Here is a 20,771-nt window from a genome sequence, read left to right as displayed (position 1 = left end):
GGTGAAATTATGATATATATTAGAATTCAACAATGAAAACAAGAAAAATATAAAATAGGTAGGTACCTACTGTACTTTAAGTTAGAAAAGGTTTACTTTAAAGCATATAAAATTAATATATAGCCATACAAGATAAAACGGGTAAGATTTTTGTCATAAAACGAGTTAATTTTTTTTCGAATATATTGTATAATTTTGTTATAGGTATTCCTGTTTCTTGCAACTATGTTTACAGGTTTTTCCGATATCCAGATTTGGTGAATTTTTCGATGAGTATCTCTAACAAAAACCTGTTTAATGTACAAAAAATAATATCACCAATTTGAAAACTACAGTAGGTACCTACATATTGGTTTTGGATAGATAGTTCGGTACTTTTAAACATTTTTACGGAAAACTGATGAATATGTTATATTTAACTAAATCTGCTTTCCGTAAATATGTTTATTCTTATCACAACAAATTTATTACATAAGTACCATAAATTCAAATGAAAAAAAAAAAAAAAATTTATTCTGAATGGGTTCATAAATATGTTTTATTTAATTGAATCTGCTTTCCGTAAATATTTTTATTCTGATCACAACAAAATTATTAAATACCTATCTACTATAAATTCAAATGACGAAAAAATCGGCGCCACGGTAAAATGTTATACGTACAATTTGCATGTAACCGAGTAAACACTCTTATCTTTTATCTAATTTTATATGTATTGAAAAATATTGCAATCGATTTTAAGCTGTATAAAATAATTATTATTTTGTTGATATTATTAACATGTATATTATGTTTTACTAATTGACACGATATTAAAATTGTGTGCAGAAATTCAACTGTAACGCAGAAAATGTTACTATAACTATTTTTAAATCAAAATTTTTTACGTCATCGCTACGCTTACCCTAGCAGAGCGCTCTCAAAGCTATCCAATCACCGATGTTAAGCAACATTGAGCGCGTCTACGACCTGGATGGGTGACCGTTTGGGAATATTATATTATAATTTTTCACATCCAAATTCCAATTTCACATTCAAATCCATCTTCCGTTTTTCATTTTTCCATTTTCCATTTTTTTAATATTTTTTTAAAATTTATATTTTAATCCTTAATATAATATAATAGACACAAATAGCCAATATGCATAAAAGAAAAGTTGGTTTTTTGAAAGAATACTTTTTTGTATACGTTATGTATTTTGTTTTAACTGGGGTTTTCTATAGTCTTTGCTATTCGCATTATATAAAGCTTCATTATTTCTTACAAAATCTATCAATGTGTCGTCATTTTCAATGGTTCAAATTATGTTTGTAGAGTTTACACTCATTTTTACCACGTTTTTATTAGCTCGTATTCTTGTTTGTCCGGTACAGATTTTTTCTTGCGCAGTACAAATTTTTTCTTGTTTGTCCAGGATTTTTAACTAACTTCCCGACTAGCTAGACATTTGAAACTTTTACAATATATCAGAGCACGACGACAATGCATTATTTTAATACTTTTGGCCATCTTTAAGCAGAATTAAATTCATTTTCAGTTAATTCTGTTTTGTATGTTTCGTAAAAAAATCATTAAAAGTAATATTTACTACTCACTATTATTGGTTACTAAGTGGGTCCTTGCAACTAAATTATTAATATATACGTCCGTTACTATGGAAATCAATATGAAATGTCAAAATGACATTTCTGTATTCTATAATTTATGTATTCAGTATTTCTATCAAGTACAATAAAAAGTATTTATTAATACATAGAATTGTCAAGTTTGTATGATTCAACAGAAAATTGAAAACGTGGTAAATAAAAGGTTATTTTTATCTTGTAATTATTTTATTTTAAAACGGTCATCGCTGTAAAAAAAAAACGTTCCACGACTGTTTGTTTCGCTACGACGGCCGTCATGGAAATGGCGGCACCGCTATTTGACGTTACGCTCACAACTAACGCTCTCTAAGAAACCAACGCCATCTGGATGGCATAAACAACGTTTTAGTGACGTCAACCACCGTTTTCTTAGGAAACCCTGGCGAAGACCGTGTCGCAATCTTGATTTTATTGGTTCAACCTGCGAGAATTCTTCCTTTTACTAATTCACTACTTAATATGCTATGTCAAAATAAATAAATTTTAATAAAGAGATTTTTTGTTAAATCTGCAGAAGCAAAAAGACTTCACAGAGAAAACATCACATGGAAAATTGGAAGAGCAATAAAAATAAGTGATTAAAGAATTGAGATTATACTTTTTAATTATGAATAATTTCCTCTCAACAAAATAGTTTTATTTGATTATCTCAAAATGCCCAAATATAACATAAACCCTTAGACTAGAGATACATCATCGATCATTATTGAGGGAGAGGCTTCATATAATAAAACAGATAATTAGAAATATGCATTTAGGTTTGTATTAATAAAAACATATTATAATATTATTAACATCATATGGAAAAAAAATATATGAAAAAATAATGAAATTTTAATTATTTGGATCTTTGGCATAGGATTTCTTCAATAGTCATTTAAATTCACATCACTGAGTCGCAATTTGCATTTCGATTTTCTTAACAATATGTAGGTTGATAATGATAAAATAAAAGGAACACAAACTGAGTCCGTCGCGCACACAAAACTGCTTGAGGGTATAAGGTTGGTAAATGAAGAAATTACATTACTCCAGACAGACAATATTTTTTTCTTGTTACTGGAGATCACTCCGGAGAACATAATTAATGTTTCCTCAGTGATGTAACATAAACAAAAATATTTAAAAAATCTGCAATATCACATATTATGTAAAATAAAATATCTACTTTCTACATCAGTACTTCTCAAACTGGGGCGGGGGGCGTGGAGCTCCTGCCAGGGAGCCGCGCAATATTTCAGTATTTGAAAAAACAAAAAACATAACGTGATCAGTGGACGCTATCTGATACAAATCAGTAAAAACCTTGAGGTCGAATTTTTACACGATCTCAATACTTTATCCAATTAATATGGACAAGAATTGTAGAACTTATAGTCGAACAAAATCTTCTTGGCTACGTGTTAAAACTGTGAAATAACATGCTCCTCCCATTTTTAACCGCACTTTGAAGGTGATAGCAAGAATATCCGTCAATCGCAAAACGGAGACATTGGAGCAAAACCTGCGAATTAGCATTTCAAACATTGTACCGGATATTGATTTATTACGTAAAAATATGCAATCACCCCACTCTCATTAAATTGTTTTTGCATGGTATAGCTGTAATAAATTTGAAGTTATTTTTTTTTTAATTTTTGCTTTACAAGCAAGTATATGAAAATTCTATTATTTTTAGTAAAAATGTACTTAATGTTAAATAAAGTACCTACTGTTGGTCACTAAAGACTAAAATTTTAGGGGGGGAGCCTTGGATTTATTTTTTTCTGATTTAGGGGGCCGTGGTATGAAAAAGTTTAAGAAGCACTGTTCTACACTAACAAAGTCACACACTTGTGACAATACAGTTAGTAGTATATTATATACCTAAAGTAGTATTAATTATGTTATTGTAGTGTCTGAATTGTATCATCAAAAGTGACTTCTTAAGCGTAAAGTGTTCAAACCAATGTTTACTACTATTGCTCAAGTTTTCATGTAAGACATCGAGACTAGGGATTCCAATCCCGGGATCCCGAGCTATTTTCGATACCTATGAATCCCGGGATTGATAAACAGAATCCCGGGATTTCGGGATTGATTTTTTTTATCAATTTGTATGGAAAATAAAATAAAAGCGAAAATATAACGGAAATAATACTTTTAATAAAAAATAACTACATTAGAAATAAACTGAGTTTGAATGAAGTTTGATTTATACCCATGTGTAGGTAGCCGATTCATTTTATTTTTTCACATAAATTATTAAAAATGAGAAAGATTGGAAACAAACAATGCTTCGCACTTTTAACAAAGTAATTCCACCGTGATATCATACGTTTTACGGCAATTTCATATTTGGCTGACTAATTAGTTCTATGAAGCGGAAAGGCCATAAGTACGCCATGATTATTTGCTTTACTATTTTAAATCTCGCTAATCCATTCATTATGTCTCTACTATCAGAAACAGCAATCTCATATTAAATTCACATTATTATTTATAATACAATATTATTTACTCCATTAAACTTGTGTATTTCCAAGATTGAACGTATACAATATTAACAATACATTTCTTAAATAGAATGAATTACACTAGATTTATTTTTGGTCGATTTTATCAGTGTTATTTGTAGATATAAAAATTTTATATAAACAATGGAAAAAAATGCCAATCCTGGGACCAGTCCCGGGATCCCGGAATTGTCAAATTGTAATCCCGAAATCCCGGGATCAGAATTTTGGCTCGGGATTGGATTCCCTAATCGAGACTAATGCCGGGTCCACTCTGGCAACATGTCGCGCGACAACCTCGTTAAATTTTACGATAATTATCATACTTATCGTAAAATTTAACGAGGTTGTCGCGCGATATGTTGCCAGTGTGGACCCGACATTATGCTGCGATTATACTATGATCACATCACATGCTGGTACGGCGGCAAATTTAGTACATACATAACATTATTGTATGGTTTTGTCATTCACGATCACTATCTCTATAAACTCAATTGGCATGGAAAGATGAATGTTGGGCATAACACATAGAAAAAAAAACTGATGGTACAAAATAACGTTAAGCGATGTATAAGAGCTCGTTTAGTGAGTGGACAATCGCTGGACAAATGCTGTAATTCAGTGCTACCCAAGGGACACTAAACAACCACAAGGTTATCAAGAGTACATGAAATGGCACAAAAAGAAGAAGAATAACATTTATTTTTATTTTTAAAGGTCATTAGTTAAAATATTTATAAAATTAGTTAATCTTAAAATAATGTAGTAAGTTTTATTAGTTAATATTATAGTGTAAGAATACAACTTCTTAAAGTTCTTGTTAATTCTAATATGTTTCAATTTATTTAAAAGCATCTTGAATAAAATTCCAAGAGTTATTTTGTACACGTGTAAGTTATTTATACTTATTTAACCTTTAACAATGAAAATTGTCTCGCTTAATATTGTTTTTCGTTTTTTTTTAATGCGCCCACTTGGATGCGAATGCTCGGAGGTTGATGGCAATAATAATTACAGCGATTTTTCGTTTATTTACGAAAAATGGATTTAAATTTATGTAGTGGAACAATTGTAATAAATGTCTCAAAAAAATTAATAGCTATTATTGTAGACAACGACCAACAAAAAATAATTTAAAAATCCATCTTTTAAAAATAAATATTATCTCCTTTCACTACTACACTATAATCTGTAGAATTATAATAATTTAAATTCTAATGGATTCAAGCTCTTTACTATTCCATTTAAGTCGTTTGTTGCAAAGTTGTTGGGTAAAGGAGTTTTTATCTACTTTGTTGTATTGATTTACTATTTAGGGTAGAGTTAAGATTGTTCGTTGTCAGTGTGTGTTTACTTTTGGTAAGTGTACACGACGCCTGAAGATGTCAAAAGGCGAAACCCGGGTCGCAGCAAACGACTTAAATGGAATTGTACAGAGCCTTGAATCCATTAGAATTTAAATTCAAATTCCATTAATTACTTTCGGTCGATAGTATTAATATTATAATAATTTAGTTTAATATAATTGAAATGTTGTACCACAGTAGTAGAAGTATTTAGTTTACGTATTATGAATTGAACCTTAAGGGATCGTGTGCTGTGTGAAGATATAAAATAATGAATTTGGGGTATCTTTGCGAGCTTAACAATAATCTGTACACTTTATAAAAAAACATGTATTTGTCATTATAATAGATAATAATTAAAATAAAACACAGTATGTAGCATTAAATTCTATAATAATAAATTGGATCGGTTTCATCCGCTTCAAATATACATTTTCAACTAATGAAAGCTGGTTAAGGGTCTAAGTTGAAAGTTTTAATTTAATTGATACTCAATGTATTTCAACCAAGAATTGACAGTAACACAATAAAAGAAATTATGATGTATAACAGTGGCAAGTGGTGGAGGTGGGCTGTTAAGATTCATCATAAATAGTGCATACTAAACATTGTCAGTCATACTTATTTGTTTTCATTGAACTAAGAATATAATCTATGGATGGTGCTGGTTAGTTTTTAAAATTCAATTAAACTCTGCCTAAACCAAATCATTACGGTTTAGATATGCTATGGGCGATCCGACAAAAATGGTGAATACTTTTGCAGTCATACTTATTTATTTTATTTGAATTAAGAATACATATTGCAGATGGTGTTGGATAGTTTTTTTTTTAAATTCATTAAGCCCTGCCTAAACAAAACCATAAAAATTTTCTTATATCTATAAAATGTCTAAAATTATGTACGATAATAATTATGATATGCGGCTCTCGTGGTGTGCGTTTTGAGTTCGATCTCGGTGAGAATACAATATTTAAGTGATTTTTTCATAGCCTGGTTATTTAGATATTTAGTAGGTAAACGAATATTTTTAGACTATTACCTATTATGGCTTGAATTAAGCAGGGTTTAATTGAATTTTGAAAACTAACAAGCACTGTGTACACATTCTTGCCTTAGTTCAATAAAATCAAATACGTTTGACTGACAATGTTTAGTATGCACTATTTATGTCGGATCTTAATTGCCTACAATGTAGGTTCCGATACATGTAGGCCCTACATGTATCGGAATCGTTTCAGATTTTAGAAAAGGATTTAATACGTTTTACATTATTCTAAAATAATCGATGTGATATATAAAGTACTTAATAAAAACGTTAAACTATGATTTATTGAATACTATCTCTGATACATCTCGAGAAGAGTAATTACGAGTATTTAATTTTACTGCCGTTTAATTATAGAAATAATAAAAAATATACAATTTAAATATAGTAGAAATATATGTACATGAAATAACTTTGGCAAAATCCATTACAAACAAAAACAGTCACAATATATTTTTTCAGTACATGTGGTGAATAATTTTCTATTTTGGAGAATTGCAGACGGGGGAGCCTTGTGGTCGAATAATTTTGTGCAAAGAGTGTTCTGGACACCAAATATCATCTTCAATTGTCAATAAAATCTCCGATGCATTTCTTTTTCTCTTCACGTCGTTTTGAAGACTTTTGTGTAAACTCTGATAATAATGCATTAATAATTGGGTGACTGATATAGTAATTGGCCATTTCAACTTTTAGTTGATAAAATAAGGTGTTAGCCATCCTTTTCTCACATTTGTCGCCATGTATAGCTCCCCCTCCTCTTCTTAGTATGCCATATTTCAGAAGTTACCACCAGAAGGTGCTAGTGTCTTCTTGGCTGTCAAACCTAAAAGTCTGTGAATTTGTGTGTCATTTCTTAAGAAATCCTTAAGGTAAGCTGCTTTTGAAATACTTAAAAAACTCTATATCCCAGCATATATGTGTATTTTTTACAAGATATCCTATTGACCTGCATTACATGGAAACCATGGATTTAATTGTTTTTGACATTTGCAGCAATTAACGTCACTTTTCAAGGGTGGCTAATAACTGTATCTGAAAAAGCGTGTTTTACAGTAGTTGGCCAATTATGCCAATAACTGTGTTTTAGAAAAATAAAAATAAATACGATTTTTTTACATATTCTGATAGAGCTATGAAAATTAGCTGGTACATATTTTTTTCGTGTAATTGTGACACCAATGAACAGTTATTGCATTCCTCGAGCTACTTTGCGATTTAAAATGAAAATTTCTACAATTCGAGCTGAATATGGACTCCATCTATACTTAACCAAAGAAGAAGAAGAATGTGATCTTGTAGAAAGGATTATAATATATGCGACCTGGAAAACAAAGGATTTCCCAGAAAAAAGACGATATTGTGAATAGCGTGCAACTTTTTTGACGAAAAATCCACGACCGAACCCAGGGATATGTTGGTTGTAATCTTGTTTTAAAATGTCATCCAAATAGTCGAAAGAACGAATGAAGCAAGTTCACGTGTATGCAATTGGTAAAGGAAAGACAAAAGAACGCATTTTTGTATTATTTACATTATCAGCAAAATATGACGACACTCGATTGCCAGTTCCAGATTCCAGTCATTTTATTCGTCGATGTACACAAAACGCAAATGACGTACGAATTAAGTGTAATATTATGTAGCACATTGCAAATCGACGTAATTGCATTATATCGTAATGCAACTAGAATACTTCAACTAGCAGATGTGTCAGTTTTTGGACCGGTGAAGAAAATGTGGAAGAAGGCTGTCCATGAGTGGTCTCCAAAAACATTTTTTTTTCAAACAAGTTGTTGATAAAATTAAGCCGGAAAATCTAATTAATGGTTTCAGGGCATGTGGTCTCTTTCCTTTCAATGCAAACGCTGTTGATTATACAAAATGATTAGCAAAACGAATTTTAACTAACCAAAATTCTAACATTGATATATAAATGAAGTCAAAACTATACCCTTTGATTTTTTTAAAGAGGTTGTTGGTAAAGAGAGAATACAACAATTTAAGAATGATACACATCAGATAGGCGGTGAAAAAAGCTCCAAAATTTCAAACGTTTTCTATCAATTGTGGTAATATTTTAATACGTCACAAAGAACATGCCCCAAAATTAGACACTTGTGTTATGTGGTACCAAGTGATGTAACTGCCATGATTTGGACATATCAACCAGAGAGAATCTATCGGAAGATTCTGACTTGATGGATACAGAGAGATGCTTAACTTGTTTCGTAATAAAGATTACTAAAACTAAAACTAGATTTTCTTATTAATTACTGACCATATAATTTTTTTGTCTTTTTTCATGTTTCATCTGTGTTTTTTTTCAATTTAATATATTTTTTCTATAAAATTGTCATGGTTTTATTTATTTACTCTGAATTTTTAATAATCAAAGGTTGTGTTAGCACTTTTAAACACACATTTTGATCAGATTTGAAGTGGCCAATAACTATAAAAAGGGGGGGGCCAATAGCTATAAAAAAGTGGCCAATTACTGTATTTCTGCCCTCCATCTAGATAAACCGTAATAATCAAGAAATGGGCAAAGTAATGAAATATGTGTTAAATAAAATGAAAACGCAAAGCATTGATCAGTACAATTCCATTCTGAAACTTCAAAAATGTTAAATATCAAGAAAATTATAACCAGCCAAAGTAAAAAAAATCCTTAACCGGCCAATAGCTATGTGATTCACCTACCTACCTACTGATATTTTTAATCAATTTTTTGTTTAGTTTTTTTGATTTGAAGGATACATGGGCAAAACCAGAAATGTCACAAAAGGAAAAGCTTTTGAACACATTGGACATTCCTTGTTTTTGTATTGGTGATTAATAAAACTACTTTTCTTATCTTTTGCGCAATACCTACTTGTATTGCAGTTTTCATCAGCTACTCGTATATGTCGGACATTTTAATGTAAGTACACCAATAAAAAGCTTAACACACTCCGAAAATACACAATACAAAATACCAACTGCCAACCGGTAAAATCATAACATAAAAGTTGGCGTTTGACATTACACATCATGGGACCTTCCCACTTTTGGACCTGTACGGGGTATTGAGAAATCGTTATTTTCGGAGAACTATGATTTGTTTCACACTTTTTAATTAACGTAGAAAATGTTACCATACTACTCAAGTAATTTCTCAGTTTTGTGATCATTTATTGTTTTGCCCGTGTACCCTTCATTTTATGTTTCGCTTCTATTAATTTGATTGTTGCCAATAAATTTATTTTATTTTTATACCCAGGTTTTTTTACCACGTTTTTATTAGCTCGTATTCTTGTTTGTCCGGTACAGATTTAATATTGTGCCGTACAAATTGTTTCTTGTTTGTCTAATTAACGTAGAAAGTGTTACCATACTACTCAAGTCATTTTTCAGTTTTGTGAGACAATTATTGTTTTGCCCGTGTACCCTTAATTTTATGTTTCGCTTCTATTAATTTGATTGTTGCCAATAAATTTATGTTATGTTTATAACCAGGTATTTTTACCACGTTTTTATTAGCTCGTATTCTTGTTTGTCCGGTACAGATTTAATCTTGTGCAGTACAAATTGTTTCTTGTTTGTCCAAGATTTTTAACTAACTTCCCGACTAGCTAGACATTTGAAACTTTTATAATATATCAGAACATGACAACAATGTATTCTTTTATTACTTTTGACTATCTTTAAGCAGAATTGAATTCATTTTCAGTTAATTCTGTTTTGTATGTATACGTGCGTTACTATGGAAATCAATATGAAATGTCAAAATGACATTTCTGTATTTTATAATATATATTCAGTATTTCTATCAAGTACAATAAAAAGTTTTTACGAGTATTAATACATAGAATTGTCAAGTTTATATGATTCAACAGAAAATTTAAAAACGTGGTATATAAAAAGTTCTTTTTATTTTGTAATTATTATGTTTTGCTTCTATTAATTTGATTGTTGCCAATAGTTTTATTTTATGATTATTTTATTACAAAAAAAATTCTAAAATAGAAATTTCATCAAAATTCTTCAACAGTTTATTGCAGATCTACGACTTGGAAAACACTCGAATTCGTGATTGCGACTTATCGATACACATTCCTATTGAGAAAACACTATGCAAAGCCTGTCTAATTTAATAAAAACGTGTTGTCAGCTTTTCTTTTCAACGAGAAAATTGTCATTCTGCTTTCAACAAAACTGTTTGCTAAATAAACAAATACATCCTGCATACAGTTTGCGTTATCTTTTAGGCGAAGGAGAATGTCTCGGCACTGGGTAAAGGAGAGCAGAGTAGAGGTAAGGGAAGCAAAGGCCTGAAGCCAAAAGCTTAAGCAAGCCACCTAGATGGGGAGGACAGGGTAAGAATAATTTAAAACTGTATATAATACCGAAAAAATAAATAGTACATGCTTATGTAATTCGATTAACAGTATATTTACTATTCCGAGTTTCGTTAGATAAGTATTAATAAACAATATATTATTATATTATATACATGTATCAAGTATATTGTTTTTTCTATATCTTTCATTAAATTTAATGTACCAAGAGTCAATATTTGTCCTCACATTTCCTAACTTTTATACATTCATACATATAAAACCAATTTAGAACCTAGAATCTTCACAGTGATCGAGTGGATCTGGTTTGTTCTCTTGCCTCTTTTAAATTTAGCTGCTCCAAAATCCACGACTAATTGTATCTGGACGAGTGCTTATTTGAATTGCACAAGTATTTTTTTAAATTGTGTCTTTCTTTTCTTGTATTACCTATCTTATCTATAATGTCATCATCATCATCATCAGCTGGGGTCAATCTAATGCTGGATGAAGGCCTCCCCAAGCTTTTTCCAACTCTCTCGGTCCTGTGTCGTTTGCTGCCACGTATTTCCGCCGAACTTTACCAGATTGTCAATCCAGCGGCTTTTAGGGCGACCCTGTGGCCGTTTCGTACCCCTTGGGTACCATTGTATGACGGCATTTGTCCAGCGGCCGTACTTTCGGCGAGCAATGTGCCCCGCCCATCTCCATTTCAGCTGTTTGGCAACGTCTATGTAGGTATATACTTTTTTATGTTTTTCTGTTTTTTCTCTCTTTATTTTTCTTTGGCGATTTTCAATAACTCTCCGATTATATTCATTACAGCTGTAAGTAGGTACATAATATTTGATCTAATTTAATTTAATTTATTATGCTTTTTGTGTTCGCCTATTATTGGGACCATCACATTTTTTTTCTTCAGTTTTATATTTATATTAAATTTATCTTCCGTGATTGATCCTGTTGATTGACCTGAATAAAAAAATCTTACCCAGAATCAAAGGTCGGCCCTAATTCTAGAGATCTTAATTTTCTGTCTTTAAATGACACTGCATTCGTTATAATCATGAAGTAGAAATCGAAAGATCTTGGAAATTGTATACATTATTGGTCTTTCATAATATTATGGCTTAGGTACATATTGCAGTTTTCTAGTATTAAAGCTACGCTAAGCTTCTTTTACCTTTCATATTGTCAATTAGTGATGTTATTATTCAGTACAATACATTTTCAACATGAATTAATTTTTAATCCTGGCATATGGGAGATCGGGTGCGTAATGTAAATATTTGTATCTTTGAGAAATGTCGTCCGATGAAATGATCTCGCACACGCCCTGCTTATTACTGTACCTGTATAATATGATTATGATTTTAAAGTAAATGAGGTAAGTAAATTATACTTTGATTACAACATCAATGATAGACCTTTACAATATGAACATTTTTAACGATTTTTTGTTTGTCGAAGTTTCGTTGTTAGTCAGTATTTTTTTTCTCATTTTCTATACAGCCCGTAGAGATCTTGGCCGCCTCACAAAGAAATAGATCGATATTAGTCACTTGCTCAATCTAGTAGATAACAGATTAATACATAGACATGCAAAAGCCATCGCCGTGGACCAATATTTTGATGTTGAGTATTTTATGGTGGTCAGGTCGTAAAACCTAAGTATAACAAAGAGTGCCGAAGGTAACTGTAATGCATATTGTTATCATACAGACGTAATTATTGGAGATAACATATTCTAACACGTGCTTAAGTTTATCCCATATTTTTTCACACCTGCGATCCGTTGCCTGTTATACTACATCCAGTAGAATAAGCCAATTCTCGACTTCCGTGAGTAGTACCATATTCTGATTTCAAACACACTGGGATTCAAAGTCAAGATCTAAGACTTCATAGGTGGATACTCGTCCGTAGTGATCATTCACATTTTCCAAATGCTTCAATGGGTAATCTGCATTTACTATTGAGGTTAGGATCATAAGCACACACATACCACTATCTGAGATATTGATAAAAAATAGTCTATTTATGAAAAATGCCTAAGCGAAATTATTCATTTTATTATTATACTTACATAAAAATGCATATTCGTATTGTTATTTTATGTCTTTGAAATTTCGTCAAATAAATGGACACCTCCTTTAGAATTAAACAAGATCATGTTATTATAAACATAATTATTTATTATAAAAAAAACATATTGACTACATGAAATAGTATTTGATGACATTCACAACATGACTTAGATTAAAAATAGCATATATCTAATGGAAAAACCAAAGAATAATCTTATCTAAACAAAAATAATAGTAGAAAAAAATCGGTGTGTGTACATATGTACGCGCGTTAGAAGTTATACTTCTTTGGTGTAAAAAAACAAAATAAGCCATTACCTGAGTCTATTAATATTACAGTGGATTAGGTTGATGAAAACGTACGCGATTCATATGTGTCTCATATATCACATGATAATTGTAAATTAATTGTATTAAACCAAAACTCATCTTTGCCATACAGCGGTTATAATCGATTCAGAAGTGCCCATGATGAATTTATAAAAAAACCAATTTTAACACATTTTTTTAATTATTTACAAACTCAACATTCACAAAATTTATTGATATATAATTTTATTCATAAATAATACTTACATAAATATAGCCTCAAATCTTGATACACAATCTTTACAATGAAAAATAAATACACACTCCAATATAAATAAAGTGTTATAAATATAAATTAACAGTGTAGAAATATTGGTTATGTTTACATTACGTGCTGTTTACTTGGTTGTATTGAACGACTAACTAAATGACACTATGCGCATGCGCATGTACTCTTAAGACTGAAATGAATATAATCATAATAATAAATTGTGCTGCATTGGCGCACGCAACTTCCGTCACACGCCAAACGTGTTACATCAACGCTCGCAACTTCGTCACACGAGAAAAATACACTCTGATATGTTTTCCCAAACGCGCAAAAAGAAGTATAACTTCAAAAAGATGAAATATAAATTTAAAAAATGAATTATATAACGCATCACTAAATGTCTATATCTCTAGGAAGCGCATTTATCAACCGCATATCTGTGGATATTGATGCTCGATAACCCTAGCATTAGGAAACAGTTATCATGGTTCCAATAACGCATGTAATTGACGAGTGTATATAAATTCAAAATGTCTACTATATCACGTGAGAGCATGGAAAATGGTTTAAAAGGAGAAGTGACCTGCGAGCTTCAAGAATCAAGATAGTGAAAAGTGAGCATGCTTTACGAAAGATAGTCAGAAAATACTCGTTTGAGAAATTACCGAAAGAAAAAGATGTCGAAGAAATTTCTTCTGAACACGCTCTAAAACAAGCTTGTAGAAAATAAGGACGTCAAGTAATGGCCCTACATTTAAGAGTTTTTAATTTTATATTTATTATAAGTGGTGTCAGGTGTTGACAATTTTTTTCTGTTTTAACCAGTTCTATGCTTTAAGCGAGGTTTCTCGTTCTATGATACCGTGATCGACCGGCCGCACATACAAATTTCGCGAGTTATCTCATCCGACTTTAAAGCCAAATTACTAGGTACTGTAGATTAATTTGCATAATCTAAAAAAATGAAGAAACAGTGACATCTGTTTGAATAATAATGAAATTCTGAGCCACAAATTATCGGTATTACAGCGATTTTAGCAAAGCTTCGCTCTACACTCAACGTGTATTGTTAAACATGTGCGGCATATCGTGAGGCATATTAAAGGTTACCGAAGACTTCACAATTATATACCGATGGCCTAATGTCAATATCCCGTAAGTGATTTTTTACAAATTGTGCATGAAGCGGGAAAAAATCTCTATATTTAATATCCCATATCTAACTGTTAATAGTTCACACATGTTGTAGTTACATAGCATGCTATAACCCGTATCGTTAAAAGTGGTAAAGCAAAGTACATAACGCCTAATAAAATGTAACATATATAAAGATAAACATCCAAATTTGTTACATTAGTTACTGTGTTACCTTTTAAATAATACGAAAGTGACATTTGAGAAGCTGAATTCAACACACGTCATGCAACACGCTTGACAGCTTAGAGGCAAGATACGGGCTATTATAGGTTTAATTCTGCAATGTTCAGATACGTGAAATTACTAAAATGGGTGTATCATTTTAGTTAAAATAACTACGGATATGAGAATTTCGCAGTCGATAGGCAGTATTTTTGTTGTTTTAGTACATCAAAAAGTAATTTTCGTCTTATAGGTCAGATATGAGGTATTGACATTAGAACATAGATGTTATATTGAACGACATATGGGGCTCCCTATGGTTGGAAATCATGTTGGGTTTATTACTTTATGTAAAAATGAGGAAAGAGTACCCACTTTTATCAGTTATTATTGCATTATACATCAGCAGGCATGGCTCCCACAAAAAGGGTTTAACAGGGCTCTAGCCTGAGGGGAGCCCAGCGTAGCGGATCGATCAGTTAAGTGAGAAAAACACAAACCACAAATTTGCTCGAATAGTAAAAATATTTATTTTTCTATTTTCAGAGCTATTTTACTAAAGAAATATTTACATTTTAAAATTTAAAATATATGGCTCTGCGATGCAATTTGATGTGATATGATTATTGATGTAATTAAACGATAATTCATGTATAGCAATTATTTTAAGTATGTTTCTTGACAAAGGGTTGCATGTTACTTGGCTACTACAAAATTTCTAATTTTCGATATACAGGTAAATTGTTTAACTATGTCGATATTACAATTAATGTGTACCTACTCAATTTTTTCAGAAGTGAAAGACACAATAATATTATATTATTGTCGTTAATTCGATTTATCTGTATCGTTATTTTATTATAAATGTATAAAATATCTGTTTTCAAAATATATATTTGAATTATAAAAAATGTGTTTGTATTGTTCTCGCATGATATAATTACAAGTAGTGATATCAGTCGATCGCCATAAATAATTATTTCAATTCATTCATTCATTTTCAATTCATTTATTTTTTTAACATATTGTGGACATTACAAATTATAAGTTTAAGACGTTCACAACATGACATTTAGAAACAAAGATATATAAATATAACAGTATTACATAAAAAAAGAGATATATCAGTAGATGAATTAGATAGGTACAAGGAAGTACACCGGATGAGTTAAGCAGACCCTATTTTAAGAATTTATAAAACAACATCCACCTAAACTCATTCTCACGTAGGTGGAATATATCAACACCCGAAGCAATTTCGTTGAACATAGTTATCACTCTCCCAATTGGCATTACCAGTGGCAGGTTGGTTCTGCACCTTGGGAGAATAAACAACTGATGGTCTCTATTTCTAAGATAGTTATCAGGGACACACAGGTCAACACTGCCCAGAATGGCAGAGTTCTCATTTATACCTTGTATAAGTCGTAGCTAAATAAAGATTTCTTCTAAATTGCAGACTGCAGTATGTAAGCATGCCTAAGAGAAAGTCAGTTGGATAAAGCCACGGATAGTATCCATACAACCTCAAGTAAAGGAGTCTCAAGAATTTCTTCTGTACCCTCTCCACCATAAGGCCATACTTCAACTGGTGCGGTGCCCAAACAGTTAAAGTGCCCACCACCACCCGTCATATATGCACAACCGTGGATATGCACGGCCGCTTTCTATGACGCTTTAAACGTGTCTGAAAGAAGTGATTTTAAGTGCTCATTCCGTCCCGAGACGGAGCCGCACGGGACTGATGCTGCAACCATGCACCGTAGTGCTTAAAGAAGAAAGTTAAGAAAGAAAATGTTTGTTTTTGGACTGGCTCTGCTGTCCGCTGACGTTAAGCGCTTTGTGTACCCGCATACTGAGTGTCACGAATTGAAATGGATGAGTCTACGGAAGAGTCGGGACTATCCCGCTCCCCATACGACGCTGCAAATTTTTCAAATGCCGCAAAGTTGGCCTCGGTTGTGTACCAGATCTCCATGACCAATTGGGCCCGTGTGAGGACGGACCCTGGCAAACAGCTCCACTCGTTCGAATTCCATAAGCGGGCAATCCCAGAGGATGTGTTCAACATCTTGGTGGTCATGCCCGCAGGTACAACCCGGCCCATCTACTATCAAGCCAAACTCGTGGAGTCTGGCGGCGAAGTTGCCATGGCCGGTGAGGAACTGGCTAATCCAGTGCGAAGGTTGGAGTCTTCTAGTTTGGTGCCTGCAGAATACGTCTGGAAAAAAACGGTAAGTGTGCCGCCCCTTGGGGGAGGCGGTCCACCTCGCCTGCCATGCCGCAAATGCGGTCTCGGTGCCCAAACAATAGACCCACTCTCAAGTCTGCTTCGAACTAAAGAATTAAATAAAAGTTTTAATACCGTAACATCTGAAAAGACCCGGGAAGTACGCATGACGAAGCCCAACATTTTAAGCGCTTTGTTACAAATGGTAACTATATGGCTAATAAATGTCAGTTTACTCTCAAACGTAATGCCAAGATCCCTTACAGATGATATTCGTGACAGAACTCTGCCATGCAACGAGTATTGGAAAAACAACACTTTTGAGGCTCTGGTAAACGATAAAAGATTGCATTTATCAATATTGAATTCTAGTTTGTTACGCCTGCCCCAATTTAATACATTATCTATATCAAGTTGGAGCTGACGACAATCGTCCAAGGTGACAACTTCCAAAAAGAGTTTCAAGTCATCAGCGAACAACAAAAACATAGCATTTTTTATTACCAATGCTATGTCTAGTATATCAACTAGTCGATCCTAGAAAATAAAAGTGTAGCCACCCCTGCTATATTTAATAATAATAATTAAATATTTATCAAACGCGTGTTTTTATTTTTGGCTCATGGCGGTATTTGCAGGTTCTTATCTCTTACTTCATGAAGTCGGAAAACTGCCAAACACACAATGATCTAACCAACTGATGCATACATCTGTACCATCGATGACAAAGTTAAAGTCAATGACTGCTATCATGCTCTATGATCTTGTTCTAGTGACTCGTTTAATAGTATGTCCAAGTGTGAAATACAATATGCAAACCACATCTTCTGGGAATATCCTAAAATATATACGAAACGGAAAGAGCTTCTTCAGTCAGTTGGGCCCATCGGACCGTCGCCACAAAACCCAATTTTTTGTTGCATTTAACTGCATCATACTGTCAACGAGAAAATCACTATATTACTTAGATTGTTCGACAGTCTTGTATATGCTTTTGTTATTTACTACAATTATTGGTAATTGTGTAGCTATATTTCAAAATCAGCCAAGTCCACCTTTAGGTATTTTTGACTTTTTTGCGAATTGCTGAAGGACTACTTCTTTCTAACATTTCTGCATTATTAAAATGTGAAATTTAATAATTTTAAATATTCTATACTCGAAATAATATAAACTTTCACCCTTGTGACTGTGTATTTGAGAAAACAAAAAGCTGTTTTTCTCCTATTCATCTATTATGGACTTGGCTGATTTTGAAATCTAACTACACAATTTTGCTTCTATGTGCTACCCTTCCCTATGGGCACTTTTGAACATTAAATCTTGAGTATATGGCGTCTAAGTCTTGGGTATCTGCTGCAAAGATATTTGTGCTTCACACTAAATGTAGACTCCCGTGAAACATTCGATTAAAACCGGATAGTTGGGCCAATTGTGGTCACATTCATCCTTTCTTCCCACCTACCCTCGTATCTTTATTTAGTATTGTTGCAAGACCAGGACGACTAGCAGTTACGGGTCATAAGACGACCGTGATTGCGAAAGCGAAGTTAGCTCAAGTGATATCAAAGCAGACGTGTGCAATCTTGTTATAGCTTTACTTTCGCCAACTACAGGGTAACTCATACAAAACGTATCTGTTCAACTTTCGTTGAACTAAATCTGTTACGGTTTGAGTGGACGTCGTGTCTATATCATCCATCCTGAACTTACCGTTTACCAATGCGTGAGTGCGTGAACACCAAACCGCGCCAGCCCCCTCAACATAAAGGCCAGTGTCTGGCATCCTGTGTATCCACCCTCCTAGATCCATGATCTACCAGCATCCTTCAAAATAACAGTCCACTGCAAAAAGCATAACCACCGGATGTGATGCTGGGTGGTTGTGGTTTGGTGGGGCTATCTTGGGAAGAGTTTACCAAATATGAGTCATATGACTAAAGAAGATAGCTTAGATATATTTAGTATTGAATATAAAAATAATATACTTAAGTAATATTTTTTGGAATTTTAATTTAACTTATCATGAATTAGAATTTATATTGTACGAAAAACATTAATTTTATACAAAATGCTTACAAATTGAAATTTTGTGAAATTGTGTAATAATTGTTTAAATATCATTAAAGCTAGTAAGTACAATAATGAATTCTAGTGTTTGTACATGTAATGCGGAATGCCTAGTTTTGCAGTATACCTTCCTACGCTACAGTAGTTTAAGACAAAATTTTCGTATTATTTTATAGACGGTACTATTTACTGTTTGCTAAGATTCTTAACTACCCAATAACACCCCCTTAGCCGTCTTATCTCAGTCTCCCCTTCTAGCACGTACTTGTTTGCAAGTTTATACAAAGCTGATTTTTATCGGCCCAGACAAAGGAAGGCGTACCAACCCACAACGTCTCTAAGCGATTCATCTAAGAAATTGAAAGTGGGAGACTTTGATATATAGTAGAGCGTTTATTTATTTTAATAAGATTCTCCAGAAAATAGAGGCAATCTTTGCTGCGAAGCTTCTTGCATCGAGAAAATATTACGTGATTCACTGAATGCAGTAGACTTCGTAATGTGAATGGATTTAAGTATTCAAGGCATAAAAATATTATAGTATTTTAAGAAAATTAATACTGTCGATTGAGATCAATTTGAATCTTTTTTCGTCACCTGTTCACGACACGATTATGCTCCAGCATCGGAAGATACAGCAGACACAAGGTCACGCCGTTTCCCTCGATTCTGAGCACCGCGTTACGGACCACTTGACAAATTAGACCTGCAACTTGTAGAAGTTTTTATAGGAATTTTGCATGATGCAGCGAACCTCATGTCTGTGTCACAATGTCGCGGAAGGTCACATTCTCGGTCGCTATCCTGATTACCTACTTGTAGGTACTAGCCATATGTGTCTTGTAAATGTTTGTGATGCGGTCGTATCAATGTATTCCCAATATTTTTTTAATTTATTGGATGACTTACCATAGGCAAGGTTTTTCAGTATTTTATTAATAAAGAGGTTGTTACGTAGGTCCACATAATTATAGAAAACATAGATAAAAAAGTGTAAATCTTTGTTTTTCATTCTCGGACACACTGTCGTCTAGTTTTTGGAGTCTTTTTTTATTCTTAGGAGACAGAGCAGGGCTCTAAATAGACCGGAGCGCATCGGAGCGCCGTTCCTGTTTGTGAAATCGGTAAAATTATCGCTCCGTCTCGTGGAAAGAAAAATTGACCGTCTGAGCTAGATAGGCCATATAATAGAAAATCTAACACACTTATTTGTATGAAATACACATAAAATTTGATAACTATGTCTTCAAACTATGATAACTATGTATTGTTCTTCAGAAAACTGTCGAGCGCACCGGTTCGTAAACTTTTCCATTTCGAGCGCTGATAGAGTATATGCTACATAACTTTGCATTCGGCTCTAGGATGAAAATGATGGAATGTATTCTAAAATATTTTTTTGTTATATTATCTATTTATTTATTACTACATATTAATACAAGTGAATATCAGTTGATCTAATTGTATGTGAGATAATCAGGCAAAGAGGCGTATTAGTGTAGTAAAAAGTGCAAATAAGTGCAAAATTATAAAACGTATACTCTACATAGGATTTTTTCTTTCGCGATGTTGTTATGATCGTTGTGC

The sequence above is a fragment of the Rhyacophila brunnea genome, unplaced genomic scaffold (genome assembly GCF_057557595.1).
Source record: "Rhyacophila brunnea isolate RB1 unplaced genomic scaffold, BYU_Rbru_1.0 scaffold_1, whole genome shotgun sequence".
Classification (NCBI taxonomy): Eukaryota; Metazoa; Arthropoda; class Insecta; order Trichoptera; family Rhyacophilidae; genus Rhyacophila; species Rhyacophila brunnea.
This window is presented reverse-complemented; position numbering follows the sequence as displayed.